This window comes from Monodelphis domestica, chromosome 3 (genome assembly GCF_027887165.1).
Source record: "Monodelphis domestica isolate mMonDom1 chromosome 3, mMonDom1.pri, whole genome shotgun sequence".
NCBI classification, from domain to species: domain Eukaryota; kingdom Metazoa; phylum Chordata; class Mammalia; order Didelphimorphia; family Didelphidae; genus Monodelphis; species Monodelphis domestica.
Genome location: NC_077229.1, coordinates 218,720,793 through 218,736,342, shown reverse-complemented (window position 1 = coordinate 218,736,342; position 15,550 = coordinate 218,720,793). Strand labels below are relative to the sequence as shown.

The following is a 15,550-nucleotide window of genomic DNA, read 5'->3' as shown; positions in this document are numbered from 1 at the left end:
CTAATCATTTTCTTTTACTTGACCATTTCTCTTATGTCACTTCTTTGATATAGTTTTATCTCTAGAAATATGAGCATTCTACTGGCTGCTACAACGTATCTCTCCATTGCAATTCTGATTCTTTAGAGACAATGCTTTTCCTAAGAGTCCCAACTCTGTAGTGTCCCCAAGAGAACAGATGCATTTAAGAGAGAGGTTTTCTCACAAGGGAGAACCATGAGATTGTTAAAAGTCCTGCACAATTTGCAGAATGCAATTCAGACTCTTCTCTTTTTCTGTTCAATTCTAAGTCCAGCTTACTGTCCTTCTGTAGTGTCTGTCCCTAATATGGGCAATATGTGTTTTTAATTCACTTGGTTTTTCAGCTGTGGATGGTTAGGCTAATGTCTTTCAAACATCTGTGGATTTCATTGGGGAGGCTTTGTAGTATTCTGGAGTTTCCTGCAAATAGTATTAATGTCCTCTGTGAATTTAAGTGTTTGGAGAAACCTGTCATTGTTTGAGAATACCTCTTCAGCTTGGACTCTTTATAGGCTATATTCCATGACACTGATGAATACCTTAGATGAACATATATCTCCCTGTTTTATGAAAACCATCATGTTGATACTCAGCAGATTGTTGAATCTCCTGTAAAACAAAATCAAACTAAAATTTTACAAAGACAACACACACAGTGTCTAGCATTTGCCTGATAGTTGAGCAAATTATCTACCATGCAAGTCATAAAGAAAAACCAGGGGAGATGTGTAATGCAGAACAAGAAGAATATGGTTCAAATGTTTAAATGAGTAACTCTCCTGTTCAATAAAGTCCAGTGGCTCCCTATTACTTTTAGAATCAAGTACAAACTCCTTGTCTGGCACTTGTGCCTTGTTTGACACTTGAAATACTTCATGAGCTAGGTCCAATTTACTTTTTACAAGCTGATTAAATATTGGACCCCTTCATATGTAACAATTTAGTCAAATCTGAATTCTTTTTGTACTTTACAAATAACATTTCATCCAACAATGCAGGAGCATGAGTATCTTTCTCTCTCACACACACACAGACACACAGAATTCTATTAATTACCAGAACAACAATTATTTCCAGTGCTGTCTGTACTTGCCTTTTACTAAACTTCATGACTATGATCAGGGCAAAAGCTTGGAGCAACTATTTGTCTCTATCAGCTCTGTCTGATTCTTACTAGTAATAATCATTGGTTTAGTTGGCATGCAAATGACTTTTCCAGGTTTGGTTGTGTAACATGATTGTAAAAGAAGAGCACTGACTTTGTTCATTGGCTATCAATCATTATTCAAGAGAAAATGATAGCTTAGAAAGGTGAGGCAATTTAATATCCTGGTTCTTCCAGTTACTACTTGTATGACCATGGGCAGCTCACTTACTCTCTCTTGGTCACAGTATCTTCCTAAAGAGGCTGGACTAGATGATTTGAAACTCTCTTCCAGTTCCAGATCTATAATCATATTATCCTATGATGTGGTCATAGCAACAATAAAAGGTGAAATTTGAATGCACAGTCTTCTTGACTATATAGTCTATACACCATACCATACCACATTCATCTTATTGTTCTTTTTTAAACTTAAAGTATCAAGGAATGGTATGACAATTTGGATTGATAAAATAGAGCTGTACAATATCTTAAATCCGTATCTTCTGATTCTAGATCTGTGTCCCTTTCTCTGTCTTTTCAATCTATAAGCAACTTTAACTAGTTGTAATAAACTCCTTGCCTTTGACAATAGGCATGGAATCACAAGCAGGAATAATTTCCTGAAAAAAAATTTATTTTACCATGATTATTTGCATTCAGAAACCTTTGATGGCCCCCTCTATTTATAGGATAAAATCCTTAAGAATGACAATTGATGGTCTCCCTGATTTGGTCTCTCTTACCTCTCCTAGGAAGATCAATCCTACCTCTGATACACATTAAAGATGTGAACCTCATCACTTAACTTCTCAGTGTCCCCAGACAAATCTTGAAGACTCAGCGTTTTAGAGCCCTTGTTGATCTTCATGGACTAAAGGATGTTCATCACTGGAAATTCCCTACATTTTTGGAATCACAAATCCAGAGCAAAAATACATATATACAAATATCTATAATATATACTTAATACTTACTAAAAAGGACAAGAACTAGAACTGTCATTTCACTGATACAAGTAATTTCCAGAGGGAAAAAAAAATTCCCCCTGGCCACTTCTCTGAAAGGGACTGTCTTGAAGAATTGGCTGTGATACTAAAAGGTTAATGACTTCCTGAGGGTCATGTAGCCACTGCGTGTGTCAGAGGCAGGACTTGAAGTCAAGTCCTTCTGGTTCTCATTCTTCTGTGTCACAGAAGAAGTACTGTCTTATGCTGGAACTTGCCTTTTTCTATGTCTGTATGTCTTGTAGACTATATACAGCTACATATAGACTGTAAGCTTCTTGAGTGAAAAAACTATTCCTTATGCACTTTTAGTCTTCTATAACATAGAGGAAATTCTTTGGCTATAACAAGTACTTAACATATATTTTCTGATTGATTAGGCAATTCAAGTTTTAATCATTTAAAAACATACAATTCCAGGTATAGCTTAGATGCAAGCTGCCAAACATAGTAGTCAAAATGCTGCAAGAATAAAATTAAAATGTAATTGGGAAATATTTGTCAAAATTAAAATATACAATAGAACTTAGTGTTAATATGTGATTTTCTAAGGCATTATGTGGTTGTCAGTGGTCTTTATTATGGTTCATTGGTTCACCCATTCCTATTTGATTTTGACATACACTGGCTTGGACAATATAAACAAAATGCAAATAACAACTTAAATAATTTGAAACTTTCTGGACCTATATTTAGTTCTTTCCACTTTAGCTTACAGAAAGTCTAAGGACCACAAGCAGTTTGAAGGCCCCATACAGAAATTTCAGAGTCCTCAGAAGATCATAATATAACTTTTATAGGTCTTTTAGCTTTTCTGTACTTGGGAGTACAAAATAACAAAAATGGCGTGAGGTTACATTTAGATGATCTAATCATTTAATGTTCCCCCCTTAATATCTAAGAGCAGCTTTCTCTTCCAGGTTTTTGATCCAACCACATTCTTTGTCCTTCAGAATACCTTATCACTCAGGGCATCCACAATGGCAACAGAAGTCCTTATAGGATGAAATAAGTATGGTAGCAAACACCATCCCGAATATGTCAAAAACATACCAAGAAAGCTCCCTGATGTCTAAAAGTGCTGGCATGGGACTCCAGACTTCAAAGAGAATGGGTAATATAGCTTGATGGAAGACATTACACATGGTTACCAGTGTGACAGCTAAGGAGCAATTCAGATGTGAAAATTGTTCAGAGTCTCAGATAGCCCTATTTTCTTCGGCAGATAAACACAAGCAACCAAAAAAATATAAAGTACACACATGGCTGAAACACTATAAAATTAATCTGACAATTCAATGTTAAAATCGGAATCCTGTGGTTTAAATTCAGGGATGTCAGGCCTTGCCCTTAGGCCTGGGCCAGAGGCATCCAGATTCCAATGGTTGTAAGAACTAAATTTAAAATGCACACAAAAACATGCTGCTGTTATATGCTGATGCCTGCACTTATTGCAAAGGGAACAGAAAGAGCTTGTTGTGAGAATTCATTAGTAATAAATACCTACAGTCAGTCAGTTTTGCCTCCCTCCTGCAGTTAGATGGTTATCTCTCAGCAAACCAGGTCTTGTTTTCAAATAAACCATATTCAAAGAATTCAAAGAACATGGTTTATTTGAAAACAAGACCTGGCCTCTGGAAACAAGACAAGGTCTTGTAAAAAAACAAGACAAGGTCTCTGGAATACCCACTAAACAACCTTTAAAATTACAACCATGATCTCTACACATAATACTATAGAAAAATATTACTTTATAAAACCATGAAGATAATTACATGTGAGTTGGTTTTGTTATGATTCATTCAATTCATTTCAAGAAATGCTTGTTAGAAGATATGGGAACAAATGTTTGTTAAGGGTGCACTGCCATGTACAAAGAACTGTGCTATGTGTTGAAGAAGATACAAAATTTAGCTAAGACCATGGTCCTTACTTTCTCAGAGGTCCTAGTCTAGCATAAAGTTAAAAGAACTAGATTTTATTTTCTATCTTAAATTAAATAGCTATGTGATACTGGGAAAATTATTTCTTCCTATCTGGTTCTTATTTCCCCACAATTACAGCTATTTAGAAGTAGAATGGGCTGAAATGTGGTGGATGCCTTCCCCACTCAAGTTGAAGACTCAAGTAAAGGTGAGTTCTCTTGTCAGAGAAGTTACAGAGGACATAATTAGTCATGAGGAGGTTGAAGTAGATGGCCTCTGAGTTCCTTTCCAATCTATAATTCTGAAATTCATGTGTATAGAAATAAAAGACAAAGCCATGATGGGAATGAAATTGCCCAGGGGAAGTACAGGGCCTTTATTTGCATTTGTGTATACATTATTACTTACACAGGCCTTAGTATTGTGAATTATAAAAATAACATTAAATAATAAAATTATGGTAAAAAAACATATTCCCCTCTTTCTTTTTAAATGAAAGATGTCTCAACTAAAAACTCAAAAGAATTTATTTCACAATTAAATAGGCTGAATCAGATCTTCCCAGACACAGTGTAAACAGAGATTTGAAACTTGGACTAACCCCACTGGTAATTTGTCCAGTTAATTTTTTTATCCTTTTTTCTATTCTTTGTTTCTTTCACCCTTTTCCATATTTTACATTTTCATCTCTTCCCTTACCTTGTAATCATATACTCTTTGAAGGGTCTGTATGAAATATTTTCCTTCTTATCTTTTGGTTAGGCCATCTTTACTTCATTGACACATTCCTCCCCTCTCCCCCAAATTTTCACTATGGTTCTGTGATTTGCTTTTTTCCTTGCAGGTCTCATTTTCTTTCTTCACTTCTTTTTGCTCTGGTCCTTGGGAAAGAATTGCCTTTTTGTGGGTGATGATGATGCAAAACAAAAGTGGCAGATTGTATCCTTGCAAACAAAAGGCAGTTTCAGATCATTTTCATGGAAGTAAGTGCTGTCTAGGAAAACATGGTCTTCTTCCTTTATCTGCAGAAATGGAAAGTCTTTATTTTAACTCACAAAAGTTCTCTCTGCATATCAAAAAGCCTTATTAACTTTTCCCCCCCCAGTTTCAATCTGGCCCTGTGATTTCATCATCGTCTCTGAGTAATAATCTATGTAGAAGCTTCCTCTACCTATGGCAAAAGGCAATTTTTCTAAGTCTGTTATCCTAAGGAGGCATTAATAGGTTAAGTGATTTATCTATGGTCATATTGCCCAGCATATGCTGTGGGCAAACTTGAACCTAAGACTTTCAAATTCAAAGCTGACTCTACTACATTATACTTCTAAGAGAATAAGATGAGAAAATGGAATAAGAATAAGCATGAGAATAAAAATTATTCTAGTATATCCTTAAAGGAACAAGTAAAAATATATGAACATAGGAATAATACAGATAAAATTTCAAAACATTTTTTACGAAAATAGACAAACCAAAATAATTAGAGAAATAGCAATTGCTACTGCGTAGGTCATGATGATATAATAAAAATGACAGTATTATCTAAATAATTTACTTATTTAATGCCAAATCAATCAAGCTAGCAAAAGATTACTTTATAGAGATAATATGAATAATAAAATCTAGAGGAACAAAAGGACAAGAATCTGAAGAGAAATAATAGTAAGCAGTAAGAAGGCTTTGCAATACCAGATCTAAAACCATAAAGCAAAGCAGTAATCATCAAGACTATTTGTTATTGGAGCTAGGATGACCAGAGTTCAAAATATGGCCTCAGGCACTTCTAGATACATGACCCTGAGCTAATCATTTAAACCCAATTGCTTAGCCAGCCTTTGTTTCTCTTCTGTCTTAGAATTGACACCAAGACAAAAAAACAAGGGTTGTATTTTTTTAATTTTAGCTAAAAAACTATTTGGTACTGATTAAAACACACCCAGTCTAATCATTGGAATAGATTAGTTAAAAGCAAACAAACATAATAGACTGCTGTTCTATAAACCTAAAGAAAGATCTGAACTACTAAGGTAAGGATATAGCAAAATCTGCTAGAAAAATCAGGAAGCAGTCTGGTAGAAATTAGGTCCCTACAAACATTTCACACCACACAACATTCCCTCTAGATAACATGACTTAGATAGAAGAGGTCACATCATAAACAAATTAAAGGAACAAATACATGTAAACTACCTCTATGCTTAACAATTCTACCTGTCTCTATCTTATATATCTATCTCTATCTTTAACGATTCTCATTTGTGCAGTACCTCATTAACGTAGCACTTTCCTCCCAACACTAAGAGAAACTTGACACAATTACTTGTTTTCCCTATTTTGCTCAGAAGAAACTGAGTCTCTTAAGAGACTGAATGATTGTTCTGGCTAATGTGAATCTTGCTCTTCTGAATTCAAGACCAAAGAGTTTATCACTAGCACATTATGTCTTTATATGCCTTCATCTTGAGGAATTCTAATGGCATCACTATTAATAGTTAAGAAATATTCATGTTTATCTGAGTTGTTTGCAATGAAAAATAGCTAGAGAGCAACTAGAATAGTTAGTTTTTGGAAAGCTTTATTAATATCAAAGTGTTTGAAGGTCACAGAATTGATTAAAATGTATATTTACCATATTCACTTGCCAAAAGACTTTCAGATACTGTCAAGTTTTGTATATATAATTTCCTGCTGCCTATGTTATTTTTACATGCTAGCGTTTCATATTTATAATATAGCAATTATGCCAATTCCTGAACATTTATATTCAAAGTAAATGGTGAAGCACACATAAAGCTGGTGTAAGAATCAAGGGTTAAAGAAATCTCTGAGAGCATCTAGTCATAGGTTCAAAGCTGAAAGGATATTAAGGTATGTATATCAGGAGGTAGTAGGTACAGCGGGAAAAAACCTGGATCAGACATTTTAGGATCTAAATGTTCATCCCATCCTGCCTCTTATTAACTACAACCTTGACCCAGTGCTTTCTCCTCTCTAGGCTGTATTTTCTTCACCTATAAAATGAGGGGTTGGATGAAGTATGGACTCTAGTGGTCTCTAAAATCCTATCTAGATCTAATTATACAACCCTAATTGAACCCTTTCATTTGATAGACAAAGAAATTTAGATGTGGAGAGACGAAATGCCTTGTCCAGGTTACAGAACCAAGAATTAAATCTGTGGTCTCTGTGCCTTCCACACTACCTCCTACTCTAATTCATTACTCAGTAAATGAGTCACTTTCACATTACCAAACAGAGCTCCACTATAAAAATAGGAAGGTTTAAGGTCCTAAAGGCAGAAGTGGCCCTCGGTTTTGAAATTTGACAGATCACAATATTATCTCTTACTATTGTCCAGTCCTCTAATGAACAGTGAAAAAACTTAGAGCTGGACCAAGTATGCTTGAGTCCTGAAGAATCTATCCAACTAGCTGACTCTAAAACACTTTGATGGCAAATCAGCATGCAAAAAATAATAATAAAAAAGCATTATATTGTCACCCTCTGAAAAGAATCCAAAGGTGATTAAAAAGGCTATCAATTGCAATAGAAAGTACTGGTGGGGTCCAAATGCAGATTGAAGCATACTATTATTCTTCACTTTATTTCCTCCATGAATTTTTCTCTAGTGTAAGAAAGATGTGTCCCTTTTCACAACATAATGAACATGGAAATATGCATTGTATGATAATATATGTGGTACCCTTATCATAATATCTGCCATATTGGGGAGGGAGAGAATATATATTGCAAAATGTTAGAAAACAGTTATTTAAAACTGTATTGACATGTAATCTGAAGAAAAAGAAAGAAGTAGAAGAGGAGAAGAAAGATGAAGGAAGAAGAGAGGAGGAGGAGGAGGAGAAGGAGGAGGAGGAAGAGGAGGAAAAAAGAATCTCAAAGATCAAAAATTTTGGAGCCACCTAGACCAAATCTTTAATTTTTATAGGTGGGGAAACTGACATACGAAATGGCAAAATGATTTCCCAGTTTCACAGAGGTAAGTGTCTGAGGCAAGACTTCCTTTTCTGAGGATCAAGAAAGCTGGGATTATTCTGGAGTTATTTTTCAGAAAAAACTTTCAGAGAAATATGAAACAAAGTATGAGGGTCTCACTACAGATAGGGCTGTCACTTTTTTTACACCTTGTTGCTCTCATTGAATTGGGATGTTAAAACTGGCATGCCATAAAATGATATCAGCCCAGTCAGAAAGCATGGTAGGATTTGGGAACACTCTCATACCCACAGCAAGATATGTCACATATTGGCCTTCACATAACAAAACTGAATCATGTCACAATTTGTTATGAGCACATTTACTGCACTTAAATGGCTTCTGTGGCACTGGCCAATTCTTTTATAGAATGTAGTGCTTCAGATTAACCGAAATAAACTTACCAAATTGATGTTAAGGGCAAGACTTGCCCTGCATCTCTGGCATAACATCACAGGTTTGTCATGAAAACTGAGGTGAAAGACCCTCTAGTGACCTGCTTTTACATGCCATTCTTGTGCCAATAAATAAATAAAAAGATGAGTAAATAAATAAATAAGTGACACAGGTTTTCTTGAAAGCCTTCCACAGAATTCTCTTGCAATTATGGGCAACATCTATTTTGGGGATTGTAAGTACTCCTTGGTACTCAATAGTGTTGACTAAAGTTGGCTGAAAATACTCTAAACATATTTTACAGTAACAAAATGGCTTCTATTTGGAGACTTTGATGCAATATCTTAAATGCTAATTGCATACTGTATTCCCAGAAGCTATATATTGAAGAGGCTAAGGAGATGAAGGAAGAGGTTCAGAGCTAAACAGGATTAGACTGAAATTCCTAAGGCAAGGGCACATCTTAAACAACATAATTTCAGAAAAGGTTTGTGTTTTGTTTTATTTTGTTTTGTTTTGTTTGCTAACAGAATATACGAACATGAAAAAGTTATTTTCTTTTTCAAGGGATTTTTTTTGTCTTTTTGACAAAATTCCCTAATTCACCTCGAATAATCTAAAAATTTAAATGGACTAAAAATAGAATGTAGCCCCGCCTGCTCATTATTTCATTTAAAAGATGATTTATTTTGCGATGTTTTCCTAAAGTTGTCCCAAAAAGGAAAGGGGTACAAAGTTCAGATAAACATTCTAGTCATAAAATAGGATGAGGAAATTTGATCCAATTTAACAAACATTTATTAAAAGCCTACTAAATGCAAGGCACCAAGGCAAATTCTGGGAACATAAAGACATAAAGGAAATAGAACCTGCCCTCAAGGAGATTTGATTATACTGTGGAGAACCACACATAAACAGGTCATTAAATACAAGACATAAAAAAGCAAATAGAGGGGGCAGCTGGGTGGTTCAGTGGATTGAGAGCCAAGCCTAGAGACAGCAGGTCCTGGGTTCAAATTTGTGTAACCCTGGGCAAGTCACTTGATCCCCATTGCCTAGTATTTGTTGCTATGCCTTGAAACCAATATATGGTCTTCATTCCAAGACAGAAGGTGAGATTTAAAAAAAAAATTAATTAAATTAAATAAAAAAGCAAATAGAAAATTATTTTTAAGTAGGAAAACACCAAGAACTTGAGGGCATGAGCTGATAATGCAGGACTAACTAGTATGAAATTATATTCATTCTAAAGCCATAAAACAGAGTTGGTGAAAGATGAAGAATTGAGATATAATTGATTTCACCTACATAGAAATGAGAGTTAAAGGGAACAACATTTTTCTGAATATATCTCTCTACACAGAAGAGGAAGATTTTTTTTATACTTCAGATTTTTAAATTTCTTCATGAACCTATTGCCAGAAGTGATATGATTTTGTGACTCAGTCATTTTCAGTCCTGTCCAACTTTTGGGGATCCACTTTGGGTTCTTGGCAAAGATACTGAAGTAATTTACCATTTCCTTCTACAGCTCATTTTACACAAGTGGAAACTGAGACAAAAAGGGTGAAGTGACTTGCTCAGGATCACCCAGATAAGAAGTATCTGAGGCCAGATTTAAACCCAAGAAAAATCAGTCTTCCTGATTCTAGCCCAGGGCCACCTACCTGCTCTGGCAGGATAAGAGCATGCTATCACCAGCCACAATCACAGGAACTACTCCCACGTTTGCAATCCCCTTTGAAAAGAAAGTCCTGTAATCCATGGCTCAGAAGGTTGTCATTACAGTCCTCTCCATAACTCGCTGGAGCCAATAGGCTCTTTAGCAGCATGATAGGCACAGAGATGGGGCTTTGACTGCACATGACTTTGGGGAGATCACATGAGTGAAGCATATTTCACTTTGTAGAGGTTCCCTCAGAGGGTGCTTCCAAAGATTCTTGTATTGATGCCAGCACATACTCTCATGCACTGTATCTACGAGGGTACATTTTTCAAGCATTACATGAGATTGAGTTACATGACTCCTTGCTGAAATGGTTTAAATTCCTCCATGAGTCCTTGAAAATTGGGCCTTCCTACCACAGCTGGCAATGAATGGAAGAAGGAAGGAATGTGAAAGAGAGAAAGACTAAGCTGCTTTTCAACAGCTCGTTCGGCCTCTAGGGTGAGTCCTTTTCTCCTGATCACTGGGTACAAGAAGGAAACCTTTTGCTCATTATCAATTATGGACTCCTTTTATGACGACATTGATTTTGTAAAATCAGGTTATCTTCTGGCTTGCACACATTCTCCTATTGCATTGTGGGGGAAGCCACCTATATAGCGTATTCCTGTCAGAATGACAAAAGATAATTGATTTCTTTTTGTGGGATATCCTTATCAATGGGGGATGCAAGGCTTTGACTGATGGAGTGTTAACAGAGAGGTCCATTAATTGATTTGTAAATAAATACAGCAAAGTCTGTGCTTCTGACCAGTTATTGATAGAAGTAGTTTCCTTTTCACTGGCAAATACCCTTAATCTCCTTGAAAATACAGTTTCTACCTCAAAAACATTCAACTCATTAATATCAACACTGACTATTACAGGGCTTCCCACTGATGTGGCCAGAGTGAAGGGTCCTCCCTGACATGGCCACACTAAACCCCATAAAAGCAAGGAGCTTTGTAACTCAAATATACAATGATACTTAGTTCATAATCCTCCATCCTCAAAGCAAGTCCATTACAATAATCTATAAAATAAAATAAAATATTTGGGGATAAGCATCTGATTGTGTCCATTTTAAAAAAGCAGTTGGACAAAGAAAAACCTTTGTTCCCAGGTGCCTTTACACGCAAACGCATATGCACAGATTTATTGTTTTTTGCCAATAATAAAATGAATTTTGCTACTAAGATGTCCATAATAGTAAAATGGCTCATAATTTCATATGTAAAAAAATGGAAGTGAGTGAAATGAGGTGTTTTAAAATGCATATTATAATGTACATGAATAAATATCTAAGGCTTTTAACTATAAGAATTTGAATTATTATGAACGCACAGTAGGAAACACTTGCCACTCTTGCAAATCATTCACTAGATTGTATGAAAAAAGAAATCTGGTAAGAGACTCGAGTTAAATAATATAAAAAAAAACAACTTAAATACAAAATCATTGCTTGCTTTAGAATTTTAGTTTTTGTAAATAGTCCAATAAAAGGCAGGCCAGGCCTAAGACAGATTATGATTACAGCAAATTGGTCAGGTTTTATAACTGCAGTCTTTCTTCAAGATTCTAGTACCTTAAAAGAGAAAACATTCACTTGAGCCCAGGAACTGTATATACTAGCAGAAGAATACTACTCGTTACTGGTAATCACTTCTATGTAATTACACCTCTCTTTACTTAGGTACAGAATGCATTGAGAAATCTTGAATAGTAAATATAGTAGGATGATTTGGTAGAACCACAAGCCTCAGAGGATATCAGCCCTTCAAATATCATTCTTTCTTTATATGATAGTTCATGTATTCTGCCAGAATCAAATATTATGGTCTCAGAACTAAGCTGTCTTCTCTTTGTACTTCCCCCAAGAATAAAGTTATTTATTTAAAAAAGGGTCCAGGTTTGTGATATGCACTGCCAGGTGATTTTTGAGAAGTGATTTTGTCAGGTAGTGATCTGTAATACACTTTGGCTGGGAGGATCTGGTCTGACTTGGTGACTCTGGATTAGACAAAAAGTTACGACAAGCAAGATACTGAATAAGACAATATCATATCCAGACAGCAATCCTGGGAGCAACGGGAAAAGGGTTTTTTGATTCTGTCATCAACCAGAAAATTTCATTAGGACTCTGGAATTAAGATTTTTTTTTCTACCAAATATTAAAGCAGGCAAAATATGTTAGCTGAAAGGAAAGAGTAAAAAATGACTTAGAGGATAATCAATCTTTTCTAAAACATTTTTTTAACTTTTTTTTCATTCCCTTCAATGTACTTAAAAAAAAAAAACTTTTGAAACTCAGTGTTTTTTTTTTAAATATATGAACTATATCCACATTGGCTGTGCATGAACCTTGGTTAAGAACTTTTTCCCCCCAAAACCATGGCACCATTCTTCCTCCAGATGGCTTACAAAATAATTTATAAATGACAAAAGTTCATTGGGTTTACAGCAGCTGTTCAGCTCGAGCTCTTTGGCCACCCACTTCCATAGAACTGAGAGCTTTCAATCAATTCTTGTCTCTCCCAGGACCTTCAAACAGCATCAGAACATGTGTACAATATGTTCTCAGAAAGAAGCAGGCCAAATAGGAAGGATTAAAACAATAAGCTACATCGAGCGGTACCCTAGACATACCACTTTTTTTTACCAAAATTTAATTCTAGGAATGCACCAAAGAGTAAAGGGCTGAGTAGCAGAAACTCTCCTAGCCTTGAATCCCTGTTCTTCTTCTCCATATATCATTCCCAGCTGTCCTCCTGAACTATGTGGTAAGAAAGGCCTAATGCTTTCAAAAGCTCTATTTTTAATAATTCATGGTCAATACTATGGTTACTTAAACCACTCAAAAAATGCTCAAAGCAGCATCTTCCTCTTCAACCATTCCTATAATTCCCTACCTCAGTCATGCAGAGGCTGCTTCACTGGCATCTGTACTTATGCCAACTTACAGCATAAACATTCATTCTCCAAGGCTTTCTTATTGGTCTTATTTTCATCTCCTTATCCACCTTCTCCTTTACTGCTAGAATTATATTATCACTGTTTTAAATAAATAATAATAACAAATTTATATACCTTTTTCAATGAAGCCAAGATCTCATTATTGAGGGCACCCTCTTTAACTATACCGATGATAACCCTTCCATGCTTCAGTCCACTAAAATTCCTGAAAATGTTTTTTTTCCCCATTAAATCCATAGGCAATTTCTATGAGTTCATTTTATTTTATTGGATCAAATTGATGTTTTTTAAATCAATAAGTAGAAATTAGAACATTATGGGAATTTTATCAGCTCTGGTATATTTCATGTAAAAATGTTGTCTTCTTTCCAATTTCATCCACAAATGTTCTTGAGATATGTTGTGTTAGTTGGATCTAATGCCAATCTGGCTCATCTTTACCTCAGCTGCTTTTTGAACACTATGATAAACAACAATTTCACTACTGTTTTGTAGATAATTTAAGAACCATGTAATTCTGAAGGTTCATAAAGATGCTAACTATAATTTCATTCAAAATTCTGAGTAGTCAAAAGACAAGGATAGATCAATAGGTCATGTAAGACTTTCCTCCAAATGTATGAAGATCACTTAACTATTCTTTTGACATAGTCATTCAACTAGTTTTGAAACTACTTAACTATTTTCTTGTCCATAATTCTTCATCTTCTCCACTAACATTAAAATTGATAAACATTTCGCCAAAATCTAGGAACAGCAAGCCTCCCATATCCCCTTTAACTATCAGTCTAGTAATACTTTCAAAGACAAAAATCAAATCTCTCTAGTATGACCTAATCTTGGTGAAGCCACACTGACTCTAAAATATCACCACTTCCTTTTCTAAATGTCCACAAATCATAACCTTACTAATAGAGTCTAAACTTGTGCCAAGAACTGAAGTCAGGATCACCAGCTTATATCCATTTTTCACTTCATCTTTTTTTCCTTTTTGGAAAGTTGGGATAAAAGCTATCTTAAATGAAGTCCTATGGCAATTTTCTTAATCTCCATGATCATTCAGAGAGTTACTTTTGGAAGATGAAGGAGTAACTAGGGTAGCAGCTCACCCTTTCATCACAAAAATCCTATTGAACCAAGAGTAAAATACTGCCACAAAACGAATACAGGAGTGAAAGAACCAAAAAAGACAGAGGCAAACAATCATCAAAAAGAAAAAAAAAAGAAAAGCCCAAAAGGTAGCAGAGACCATCTGGGGAACTGAGGCAAGAGGGGAACAGAGCTAGCAGAGGGCATAGCAGTAAGTGAAAAGCAAGTCAAAAGCAAACCACACCCCCACCACCCCACACATCTATTCTCACAGGTTCCAAACTCCTGCCACGCAAAAAGAGGTCCAAGCCAACTAACACCCCTTGAAATTGTAAGCCTGTGGAGAAGTCCAGGGTTCCAGCCCAAAGCAATCTGAGCTGAAGGAGGCCTATCCACATAGGCCCAGAGTAAAGCCAGGAATCCCAGTCTATCCTTGGGGTGAGGACACAGTTCCGAGGGGGAGCCTCCCCAGGATCTTTCTGTCCAAAACTAAGGATGGAGCTCCAGAACAGGGATTGAATCTGATTGAATCAAGAACACCTTGAGACCAAAACTGTGAGCCTAAGCCTAGGGCTAGAAGCTGATCAGCACCTGACCTGATCAAGTTGAGACTGAGGTCAAAAGCTTACACCCAAGCCTGAGGAAAGTCTTTAAATAATCAGCATCTCAAGGATCAATGGAATCAGTAGGGGGATGGGAGTCTCAGAGCTCTCATTCCTCAGACCATCTAGTAAATTAGTAACAACCCCGAAAATAAGACAAAAATAACATCAAGGGAGGACTGAAGCTTAAGAAGGTATCCCAACTTCCCAGAAAACAGTCTACCTATAATTAAATAGGAAAAATGAGCAAACAATACAAAAAGCACCTAACTCTAAATACTTTTTATGGAGACAAAAAAGCAAGGTGCAAATACAGAAAGGGACAGTGAAAGCAAAGGAAACACATCTAAAATCCAAAAGAAAAAATATGGATTGGATACAGATTATGGAAGAGCTCAAAAATACTTCAAAACCCCATTATTAGAGGAACAGGAAAATTGGAGAAGAGAAATTAAAGTGTTGCAAGGAGAAATGGGCCAATTGAAAAAGGAGAACCAAAAACGGATAGAGGAAAACCAGGTCTTCAAAATCAGAATTAACCATCTAGAAACCAAGGATTTCATGAGAAATAAAAAATAAATAAATAAAGCAGAATCAAAGGAATGAAAACAAAAAAAAGAGGAAAACATGAAATATATTATTAAAAAAAAAAAAACTAAAGACCTGGAAAATAGATCTAGGAGAGACAATCC

The 15,550-nt window shown here is 35.6% G+C and overlaps 1 long non-coding RNA gene across 1 annotated transcript; it reads right to left on the bottom strand.

Moving 5' to 3' along the window:
* Positions 1–4,438: 4,438 nt before the first annotated feature.
* On the bottom strand, positions 4,439–15,046 carry LOC130458370 (uncharacterized). Its single transcript, XR_008917629.1, has 2 exons — positions 10,157–15,046; positions 4,439–5,119 (listed from the first exon to the last, which is right to left on the bottom strand). It is a non-coding gene; the product is annotated as an uncharacterized LOC130458370 (long non-coding RNA).
* Positions 15,047–15,550: the final 504 nt, after the last annotated feature.